This window comes from Coenobita brevimanus, chromosome 82 (assembly GCF_032717465.1).
Source record: "Coenobita brevimanus isolate Jiangsu-jjx chromosome 82, ASM3271746v2, whole genome shotgun sequence".
In the NCBI taxonomy this organism is placed as follows: Eukaryota; Metazoa; Arthropoda; class Malacostraca; order Decapoda; family Coenobitidae; genus Coenobita; species Coenobita brevimanus.
The window spans coordinates 13,026,196-13,038,791 of record NC_137035.1 but is presented as its reverse complement, the minus strand read 5'-3'; positions in this window follow the sequence as shown (position 1 = coordinate 13,038,791).

The window sequence follows — 12,596 nt, the reverse complement described above, 5'->3', positions numbered from 1 at the left end:
TCCACAGGTATACCCACTAATGTTTGATAATATTCAGCTTAATCATGCATCATCCTTGAACATGCTTGGGGTTTCATTTACTCGGGACTTAACTTGGAAAGATCATGTTACATCTCTTGTAAAATCTGCTTCCAAGAGATTGGGTGTGTTAAGCCGACTCCGCTCTTTCTTTACCCCTGCACAATTGTTGACTCTATACAGGGGTTTTATCCGCCCCTGTGTGGAGTACAACTCTCATGTGTGGGGAGGCTCCCCACATACAGCTCTTCTCAATAGGGTGGAGTCAAAGGCTTTTCGTCTCATTAACTCTCCTCCTCTTACTGACTCCCTTCAACCTCTGTCTCTTCGCCGCAGTGTTGCATCTTTATCTCTTCTGTCGCTACTTTAATGGTCACTGCTCCTCTGAACTGTCTGCTTGCATTCCTCCACCTCTACGACGGGCGCGTATCACCCGTCTGGCAGCAAACTCTCATCCTTTTTCTGTCCAGCTCTCTAATGCAAGAGTTAACCGTTACTCCCAGTCTTTCATTTATGCTACAGGTCAACTCTGGAACTGTCTCCCTCTGTCTATATTTCCTGCTGCCTATGATCTCCAGTCTTTCAAACGCAGTGTGTCCAGGCATCTCAAAATGATCGGATCTTGAATTTGGCTCTCTATTGTATTTTGTTTTTCTCTTGGAGGGAACTGTTACTGCGGGCTCATGGCCTTTGGTTCCTTCTTGCTCACAAAAAAAAAGAAAAAAAATATGAATGTTTGCGAAGAGTAGGTATAGGTTAACTGTGCACTCTCTGAAGTAGATAAGTATTGGTACGTGTATATCGACGTAGGCGAATACCAATACACCAATCCTGTATGAGACAGCCCTAGCATGTATTCAATATGGATGGTGGGTGTTAGCGCCGAAGTGGTGACATGTGGAGGTGTAGGAGGACTACTGGGCCTTGGGATAGGTCTCTGCCCTCAAGAAATAGGCCCTGAAGCCTTTGCCCAGAGTCGGACACGTAAAAAAAAAAAAAAAAAATGATATTTTAACATGCTGTAGGTATAATTAGTATGTAATATATTTGATGCCACCAGATTATAACCATAATATTCTTTACGCGTGGCGTTAGTCACATGCATAGTCCAGGGTACAGTACAGACACTGTTTGGTTGGGTGGAGTGGGCATAAGCCGTGCTAGGGAGTGGTACAGACGCTCTTGAGTTGGGCGATGTGGGTATAAACCGTGCTAGGGAGTGGTACAGACGCTCTTGGGTTAGTCGATGTAGGTATAAACCGTGCTAGGGAGTGGTACAGACGCTTTTGAGTAGGGTGAGGTGGGTATAAACGTACTAGGGAGTGGTACAGACGCTTTCCTTTACTCCCTATTGGGCCTAGAATAGTATCCGCTTAAGAAGAAAACGCGGCACGACAGCTGGGCCGCCTGGTAGCGCCATGTTTACATTCTTTAAAGCTGGATGTGGGAGGTGAGTTATCATTTTTTTGGATGTCTGGTATAACATTTAACACTGCTGATACATCGTATATCGACAATGAATACTGGTAGATTCTGATGGTAGGGCATTCTGTCGTAATTAGAGTCTGTCTACTTAGTTGCCATAATATATGAAGAAATTGATGACCGAAACCCGAGGCCTGTGTCGAATTTATAAATATTATGGCGTGGGTAATGGACACATACAAAATAAATACCTAGAAGGTACCTGGATACTCACAGAACATTACTGGTAGCAATCCAGCATGAAATTATGTACATGTGTTTGGTGCAACATGATTTTCAGTCATATACGGTACGATTTTGTTGCAGGGATATATGTATAATTTTGTTAATATGGGATATGCAGTTGAGCCTTGCAGATTGAATTATTTGGCCTATAACCCAATAAAGATATTGTGTCATTTTATTTTTACCGATAGTTGTAGGGCGTACAATACCAATTCATTTCTCTACGGTCCACCACAAATTACAAAATACAGTATTAGTAAGGTGATTTGTGTGTGAAGAACTCACGTAATATGTCTTTCACAGGTTTATCAAGATGCCTTGCAAATGGGGGGGAGGTAAAACAGAGGCTTGCCAGAATAATTAAATTCAATGTGGCTCTAACTCAGTACAATATGAAGTAGACTTGTAACATCAGGTTAACATGCTGGCATAACACCCGAGGTAGATTAAAGAGTGCAGTGTGTACCTTCACCTTTATTTATGTAGTGTTATAGCATATATCTTTTTTAAATAATAACAGTCCTACGTCTTAACCTGGCCTGTTTTTCTTCATTCATGGCATATATATTTCTGTAACATGTGGCCAACATTTTTGTACTGGGACAGCATATGTCCTTTACTTTTACAATAATTTAGCACCACATTTCAGTATTCAGCCAGGTTAAACATTTAATAATGGAATATTAAATTTTTGTGTTGCTTGTAAGGCAATATGAAAGTCATGGAGTAGATAAATGTCTCTGCTCTGAATTCTTACATTGCCTACTTCATATATAAACTTAGATTTACTTTGGTAACACATTAAAGTGTTGTCAAATAGGATGTAGGCTTCACCCCCACTATCTATACACATGGCTACCTTTTGATAATACACTTTTAAGATAACTTATGGCTATCTTTTTGAAAAAACACTTTTAAGATAACTTATGGCTACCTTTTTGAAAAAAGACTTTTAAGATAACTTACATATTTTCAAAAGAAGTGATAACCATACCAAAGATATCCCTTTTCCTGAAGCTACCTTTGATATTTCTATTTCATAATAAAACCTTTATCTGAATGTTTGGTGTAATATTTTGCCACTAATAGTAGGGTTGACCCCCACCTCACCCTAATTGTAGCTGAAGAGAGTTCACAGCATCCATAAATTGTTTGATTTTGTTATTAAAAGCACCATTAGTAGCCACAGAATCTGGTGCTTGAATGTTTTTCCCTTATACTGTAATTATCACCAATCCAGCTGATCAAAGTAAGGCCTTTAGGAGAAGTTAGAGGAAAGTAAATAGTGACGATACTAAACTCTGTTTACTTTAACTTGGCGTAAAATTGCCATCTAACCATCTTCAGTGTTGTGCTGTAATAAGAGATTAGCACTAACATAGACTATGGTGCTAGTCACGAAGAGGTGCTATGGAAAGGATATGGAGTCACAGGCCAGTAGGTTAGTATTGTGGTAGGTGTCATAACTATGCATGATATTTTCCAAGGAGGTTGGAGAAGTCTTTGTGAAAAGTTATTTATTTCTGTCTTCTTTGAAGAAACAATAGTTAGGAAATGAAAAAGGAAACAATGAATATTCACAAAACAATATGGCTGGTTTATGTTGCCTTTGCTGTGGTGCATTCAAAAATACAAACGCCGATTTGAATTTAAGTTTATACGACCGAAAAAAAGGCAGTCTCGAAAATATTACCTACTTGACCTTTCTTATTATGCTATTTTAACACTAAATCGATCTTAATTTATTAAGTTAAGAGTAAGGATTTTTGTTTTTCTTAAAATATGTAAGTTTAAAGGGTTTGAATGGCACTGAGGTAATTATGGAGGAAAAATAACGAAATATTGGCAGCGCGAAGTATTCATAATATCCACTTCCGGCGTCTTGGGGCTATAAAAGGTGAGCACCTGCGTGAGCGACTCTAGTGGACGAGTTAGCGAGAGGGTGTGTTGTCCGCGCTCTCGCATTTTCATTGTGACCCGTAATTTTATAACGGTTAGTAAGGTTAAAATTAATCGTACTGTGTAGTACGATATTGGATTGTGATATAGCTTACGATTAAGTTTTGGTAAGCTCATCCCAAAATGTGGCACACAGTTGTACACATGGACAACGGGGTCTACCGCCCCACCACTATCCCCGTCAACAATAACGGGATTCGGCCCCTCCTCAAAAAGATATTGTTCGTACTCATAACTTGTTGCTTCGTAATTGTGTCACTTACTGATTTAGGTTTCACCATTTTTGTCAAAACATGTGTTCCCTATTTCCGTAAGGATATTTCTGATATTGTTTACAAATTTGTTGAGAATGGTGTTGCTCTAGACACAATTTTGCGCCATAATATTGAGCCATCAAGGCTTAACTGGGCAATTAAGTCATTAGGAGAACAATATAGTCACTATCCCGGTAGGCTAATGTTGTCTGAATTGACCGGGATGGTAATTTCTTCACAATTGCGGTATGAGCTCAACGCGGGTCTAACTTGGCTTATTGTTTATCACTGTTGGTTCCTCACCACTTGGGTTGGCTTTTGGTTTGTCAAAAATGACGTGTTTCAGGTTGTCCTGTTGGTGCTGAGTGTAATGCTGGGTGTCAGTATGCTGAGTTGGCAGCTGGCACTGAGTGCCATCTATTGTGCCCAGCTGCTTCACCCCCTGGAGGCCATAGTTGGGGTGATAGAGGTGTGGGAGGTGTGGAATGGGGCTTGGGTGGGGGTGGTGGCGTGGTTTGTGGTCAAACTGTTGGTCAGTGTCTCGGCACTGTACCTGAACCACCGCTACCACCACCCCACACAGCGGCAGGCCCCACCCCCACACCTGGTGTGATTTACCACCACCCCACACAGCGGCAGGCCCCACCCCCACACCTGGTGTGATTTACCACCACCCCACACAGCGGCAGGCCCCACCCCCACACCTGGTGTGATTTACCACCACCCCACACAGCGGCAGGCCCCACCCCCACACCTGGTGTGATTTACCACCACCCCACACAGCGGCAGGCCCCACCCCCACACCTGGTGTGATTTGATTCATCTTATAAGTTTTTGTTTTACTTTAATGGAATCTACATTTTGTTTTGTCTTTTTGCTTAGTGCTGAGAATTATCTCTATGGACAGACATTACTCTCTGATGTTATTTGTTACTCTCAGTTTACTCTGTCTTATTGGAGGGACATTTACTTTCTTTGATGTTACTTGTTACTCACTTTTTTACCCACTTTGTTACTTTTTTTAATGGCGGCGTGGAGGTAGAGCCCTCGGGTCAAAATGTGCTGTGGTTCAAGTCCCAGAGGTAGCCAGAGGGAGTATACTTTCTGTGCCGAGTTATTTGTTACTTTGTTACCACTTTTGTTACCTTTTTAATGGTGGTGTGGTAGTAGAGCTGTTGGGTCAGAATGCACAGTTGCCTGTGGCTGTGCACTGTGGTTGGAGTCCCACAGGTATTTCTGTCTTGTAGACATTACCAGAGGCGTAGGTCAGCCTCCTGTCCTTAAGTGTTCTGCACTACACCAGCCCAGCCTCAGGCCCCTCTGCTCCAAAGTGGAAAAGGGAAATGTTCCCCCGAGCTATACCTTATTAGATCATATAGCCTTGCTAGGTGACAGGAGGGCGCTACCCCTTCCGGCATGACAGCTAACGGGCGTTGCTCTATCACACGACCCCTCGGTCCCGAGTCCGACGCTCTACCACTGAGCCCCCCTGCCCCCCTGATCTAAAGTGGGAAAAATACAATTTGCTCTCTTTATTTACCTACAATTCCTCCTGTGTTACTACTTTTCTCTGTACTATTTCTTTTAATGGACACTCATTTTGTTTTCTTTCATTATTATTATTATTATTATTATTATTATTATTATTATTATAATATTTTTTGATTCTGTGAAATGGGTGTGGCGATTGCAACTGTCTTCTTACAGTCTCATGAACTTCGGGAAAGTAATAACCATGGGGAACATAGTTATCTTGTTATTTTAGACTGCAAAATGCGTAGAGTAAATAAAAATACACTTTTGTGTTATTTAAGGAAGCCGCCAGTTTGCCTGTGGCAGCCTGTTTACTGACGATGCGTTGATTACTGACTGTCTTGCCGACGGGACGCGTTAGTGCATCAGACATTCAAAATTATAGGATGCCTAATGATCCAGCCTAACCTAACCCATCCTTAGCTAGAGTATCCTAACTGGGGCCTTCACCCCCTCACCCCCGTGATTTTAACCACCTAGGATTGCCACTTAACCTAACCTAGACACCCCTCAGATACCTGTCAGTCCAAATCCCAAGCTTGAGTCTTAATAAACCTAATCTAATGTATTATAAGCTAACTTATTCCAACAGCCAATCCAATCCTATCCTAACCTAACCAATCCATTCCTAATGTAACCAAGCCTAACTTAACTGAAATTTTCCAAACCTAACATATCGTTTGGGAATTTCAAATTATGCCAAAAGTAAGACATGCATGTGGAGAGTTTGGCAGCAAGACTTGCTGTTGCTGGTACTTTCGTGGGAGTGAGGGAATGTATGATGTTTATATAAACAAGTCTATATGTATTTCTATCTATCTATAGCCCGACGCCCTAATCCCGCAATTCACAAATGTCATAAAAAAAATAATCCCTGTGATTATGGTAATTTAGGAAGCACAACAAGTAGCCTGTGAAAGACTGGTTTCAATAGGAAATATGGAAGGGCTGTGTCCTTGTGGCAAAGTATTAATCTTTATATATATATATATATATATATATATATATATATATATATATATATATATGTACAGGGTGTTCCGAGAGTTAAGTCAAAAACTTTGGGAAATGATAGAGGAGGGAATTCTAAGGAAAAAATGTTATATGAACATGTGTCCAAATCCCAACCGTTACTGAGCTACAGTTACTGATGACCTTATGGGCGAATTATGAAGACCATTTTCACCCATAAGGTCATCAGTAATTGTACCCCCGTAACGGTTGAGATTTGGACACATGTTCATATAACATCTTTTGCTTAGAATTCCCTCATCTGTCATTTCTCAAAGTTTTTGATATAACTCTAGGGACACCTGTATATACTGTACCCTTAAGGGACAGCCATAGTTTGTGATAATATTTGTTACTCAATGATGTTTATGTTTTGTGAATGTGCTAAACCAAATATAACTTTGTGGTCACATCACCACTACCTGAATTAGGCCAACAGCACACAAGCAGCAGCAGTTGGTAAGTGATGATGATAAAACTAGGTGGTAAAAGACAGGGCATGTGGAAAGCAAGAAGATTGACAATCATGTGTACAATAATTACCATATGTGCAACACCAACACTTAGTTACCCAAGCACCACACCAGCAACCATATTGGATCAGATGAACTGTGTTCTGTTGTGGTGAACTTGGTTAGTTAGGTTAGGTGGGGAACCGGTACACTCGTGTACCATATACTGTATACAACACCAAAATGTGAGTTACTCCAACACAGCACCAGCAGCCATAGTGGATCTGCTGTATAGACTAAAGCCACGTCCACACTAGGGGTCACGCTCTGTTGCACGTCATGTTGCCCAACTCGGGTTTTCGTGCCGCGGAGGGTCTGTGCTGCATACTTCGGGCAAATCTGGACGAGGGACATTTCATGGTGACAGCGCGCTACAATGCCCTCACAGTAGCTGTCTGGCTTCCGTTACCGCTGTTTGATCTGCAGTACGACGCAGTGTCAGAAGATAGTACTGGTATTGAATGGTCAAGGGGCAACGCCCTACATTTTATAGAACTGCTGAAGATGCATCCATGTATGTGGCAGATGAAAAACAAGCAATACAAGGACAACTTAAGAAGTGCAAGTTTAAAACAATGACGAGACAGACATTGCTTGCACCACATCTTCTTTTTCCTATTCTTTTTCATTTTGTCACAACATAGTACCACAATGCTCCACATCACAGTCTCTTGAACTGCTTCAGCGTTGGTATCTATCATCACCGTCTTGCAGGTCAACGGTAACTGGTGTGTTCTGCCCATTGTAGTACTACGGACGTCAGCGGCATCAGCAACATGACGCGGAACAGAGCACGTGCCACGACCCTAGTGTGGACGGGGATTAACACTGCACTGTGGTGTAGGTAAAAAAAAAAAAAAAAAAAAGTCAAGCACACAACAAAATGGTCCTGTTGGTTCAGTATCGTCTGTGTATCTCTATCTATCAGTCTATCTATCTGTAGCCAGACGCCATACTCCTATAAAGGGTGGCCGTTTGTCTTTGAGTTGTTTCACGGGGAGGGGCACTAGCCATCCGCCAACCCACTTGGTGACAGGAAGGGAACACGTGTGGGTAGGTTATATGGTTACCACCCAGCTTTGCAAATAGTTTCCTGGCTTACAGGAAACAATTAGGCTTGCAACTCAATGTAAAGCCACCTGGAAAGGAAAGAAGACTAATAAAAAGTGACAGGAAAGATGGGAGAAATAGGATGAGAGGACGACAGACACTGATCAAGATTGATAAAGGTGAAGGAAGAAGCAGGCGGTAGTACATCATGAGTGGATTGAGAATTTAACTGTAGCCTATTAAAATATATAATTTGTTTTCCAGGCTCATGGATCAGATTGAAAGCCACCTTCAGTAAAACCAAGCTCCATTTTTTAAAAATCCAAAATGATGCAAAACCAACCAGGATATTTAACCAAGATTGTCTTCATATCTCAGGACATGTTGTAGTTTGCACGTCTAGAAAATGTTTTATGGTTACTGTTGCACATAATTAAATCATTTGTTAAGTACCTCAGCAAAAATGTTAATATAGAGTTACTGTTGTTGTTTGACACCAATATCTTTGAGAAATTTTCTGGACATTCTCTTGGCAGATGCCAGTGTGATCCAGCAGTATACTACACACTCACACCAGTGACCTCAACCAAGACACAGGCATTAAGGAGTAGTGGTAAACATTACCAGTAGCTTCCAGAGTTAAAATGAAAACATTCTGATGTTGAAAAGTTTAAGGCTTCAATAAGTTATTATCCTTAAAACAGTTCTTTCTCATATTTTACTACAGTCCAGATACCAGGGTTGTGCAGTGAATAGATAAAATATACAGTATCTGTAACCTAATGTCCATCTATCTATAACCAGACGCCGTAATCCGTAAGGGGTGGCTGCAAACAAATCGCCTCCTTGTCGTCCTGTCTCCTGCCATTTCACTGCCCTCCACCCAGCTCACACACCCGTATCTCATATACCTCTCCACTCCCTCTCTCCATGCCATTTCACTGCCTTCCAGCCAGCTCACACACCCCTCTCATATGTCTCTCCATTTCATCCTCGGCCTCCCCTTCCCTCTTCCCCCATCCATCTCATTCACACACTCCTCATTAGTCTCTCGCTCTCCATTCTTTCCACATGGCTAAACCACCTCAGTGTATTTCTCTGAACACTATCTCATCCACGCCCACAACCCACTTTCACTCCCTCATTTGTCAGTCTCTCTCCTTGTAACTCCACATGTATGCTTCTTTCAAATATCTCATTTCCGCTGCTCTCACTCTTGACTTGTGTCCTTCCAGCAAGGCCCAAGCTTTGCTTCCATATCTCAGAGTTGGTAACCTTATACTGTCATGCAGTGACTTTTTTTTGACATCTATGCTCACTTCTCTGCTTCTTATCACTGCTTTCAAAGAACCAGCAACCTTTCTTCCCTGTTGTACCCTTTCAAGCACTTCATCCTCTAAACTTCCATCCTTACCCATCACACTACCCAAGTACAGTATAATCATTCAGAGACTGCTTATCCTTTATAAAGTAAACAGTTTCCCCCTGTGGCATTTCCACCTCCTTTTCCTTGTTTCCTCCTAAACCCATCAGTAGTAAGTTGTGGTCTCATATGTCTTTTGTTTGTTTCTCTTTGTCCATTGACACCTCTAGAAATCTCTCATATGTTATATGGTTAGCAAAGCAGTCTGACACTTTTTTTTATATAATTTCTCTCCCATGTTGTTATCCCTCTACAGTTCTGATCACTGTTTAATAAAATTAGGTATAATTTCACTCCCATGTTGTGATCCCTCTACAGTTCTGATCACTGTTTAATAAAATTAGGTTCTTTTATCCATCCATTCAAAATCTAATTTTCCACCTTCATCCAGCAGCTGTTCCAAGATAACCCACACGACTACAGACGTCTCCTGTCGCTGTCAGTGCCTCATCTTTTTTTTTTTTTTTTTTTTTTTTTTTTTTTTCCCGTGGTATTTCTGCCTCTTCCCATATTTTTGACATATTTCCTTATCTTTTCCACCCACAGGGTTTATATGCCTCAGGTACTTTAAAGTGAAAAAAAAAAAAAATGCACAGATAAATATCACTGCTTCCTGTTTCTTTTTATTTCAGTTTTGTACTTTTTTATACAAAGTCATTATTATTCCTCCACCCTTTTTGTGTTTTCCTCACATTCTGTGGAAACATTCAAGAAAATACTTTATTTTTCCTAGTTTATTCAAGAAAATCACTTAGTTTTATTTTTTCTAGTTTCAGCTATTTGAGAGGAGCATGTGGAGTTACATGGAGAGGCAGACTGACAAATGAGGAGGTGAATGAACGTTGTGGTGTGGATGTGGGTGTGACAGAAAGCGTTAGGAGAAATACATTGAGGTGGTTTGGCCATGTGGAGAGGATTGAGAGCGAGAGACTAACGAGAAGAGTGGATGTGAGTGAGGTGTAGGGAGGGGGGAAAGGGATGTGGAGGCCGAGGATGAGATGGAAGGATGGAGTGGAGAGAGGGGGGGTGTGAGCTGAGGTGATAGGGCGATTTGTTTGTGGCCACGCCTTACGGGATTAAGGCGTCTGGCAATAGACAGATACCGGTAGGTAGTTTAGTTTCCACTGCACATCATAATGTTTTCATCCACCATGCGTTCTTCTCGTTTTATATTTGTAAGGGAAGGGGGAATATATGTTTGGAAGTGTGAATGGAAGATTGTCAGGTGTTGATAGAGGAAGGGCAAGAGAAGGTGTGGCCTTGTTAGTGAGTCCGGAAGTGCAGCAGTGTGTGATTGAATGGAAGGTGGTGTCATCGAGACTGATGTGGGTGAAAGCGAAATTTGAACGTGAGTTGTGGGTGTTTGTGAGTGCATATGGGCCTGGTAGTGAAAGGGATGAACAAGAGAGGGAGTCTTTCTGGAATGATGTAGATGAGTGTCTGCAGAGTTTTGGAGCGAATGTGAATGTGGTAATGATGGGAGATCTGAATGCTAGAGTGGGAAATGTAGCAGTTGAAGGCGTAGTTGGTATGCATGGTGTGCCTGGAAGAAATGAAAATGGGGAACGAATGATAGCGATGTGTGTTGAGCGAGAGATGGTGATTGGGAATACGCTGTTTGAGAAGAAAGATATTTATAAGTATACATGGGTGAGACAGGAGGGTGGAAGGGTTGTTGATAGAGCCTTGATGGACTATGTGGTTGTGTCTAGGAATGTAATAGGAAGATTGTTGGATGTGAGAGTTCTGAGAGGGGAGGGTGGAGGTATGTCTGACCACTACCTGGTGGAGGGAAAGTTAAGAGTAGGTAAGAGATGGGTGAGAGCTAGGAGGGTTAGGTGTGGCAGGGAGATTTTGAAAGTGAGTGAGTTGGATAAAAGAGAGAAAAAGATAGAGTATCAGGAGAAATTGAAAGATGAGTGGAACGCAGTGAAAGATCGGGAAAAGGGCAGTGTGGAGGAGGAATGGCAGTTGTTTAAGAGTGCTGTGGTGGAGCATGCAGAAGAGGTGTGTGGTGTGAGACGTGTGGGTGGTGGTGTAAGAAAAGGAAGTGAATGGTGGTGCGAGGAAGTAAGTATGGCTGTGGCTGAGAAGAGACTTGCATATGAAGTGTGGCTGCAGAGGAAGGATGAGATGTCATATGAAAGGTATAAGGAAAAGAGGAATAGAGCGAGAAGGGCTGTGCGTGATGCTAAAGTGGCAGCAGATGAGAGGTGGGGTAGGCGGCTGACAGAGAATTTTCAACAGAATAAGAAAATGTTTTGGAAGGAGGTGAAAAGGGTGCGAAAGGGAGAGTCTGGGAAGGAAGAACGAGTAAAAGCAGAGGATGGAAGGATGTTAATTGAGATGGATGCAGTAAGGAAGAGATGGGCAGAGTATTTTGAAAGATTGTTAAATGTAGAGGAGGAAAACGTGGCTGAGATTGTGGCAGATAGAAGGGTGCAAGGAATAAATGTGTTGGGAGAGTTGAATGATTCTTTGATCACGAAGGAGGAAGTGGAGAAGGCAGTAAAGGAGATGAAAACAGGGAAAGCTGCAGGTATGGATGGGTGTGCTGTGGAATGCCTGAAGGGTGGTGGAGTGACTATTGTTGACTGGTTAGTAAGATTATTGAATGTGTGCTTTGAGAAAGGTATGGTGCCAATTGACTGGGCAAGTGCTTGTGTGGTCCCGTTGTATAAAGGCAAGGGTGATAAGTATGAATGTACTAGCTTTAGGGGTATAAGTCTGTTGAGTGTTGTAGGTAAAGTTTATGGTAGAGTGTTAATTATGAGAGTTAGAGAGGGTACAGAGGGAGTGATTAGTGATGAGCAGTGTGGCTTTAGGAGAGGGAGGGGATGCGTTGATCAGGTGTTTGCTGTGAGACAAGTGTGTGAAAAGTATTTAGCGAAAGGCAAGGATGTGTTTTGGGCATTTATGGATTTAGAGAAAACGTATGATAGAATTGATAGGGAGGCTTTGTGGACTGTTTTAAGATTGTATGGACTTGATGGTAGGTTACTAAAAGGGGTGAAAAGTTTTTATGTAAATAGTAGAGCGTGTGTAAGAGTGGGAAATGCTGTGAGTGATTGGTTTCCCGTGAGAGTGGGGCTGCGACAGGGATGTGTGATGTCGCCTTGGTTGTTT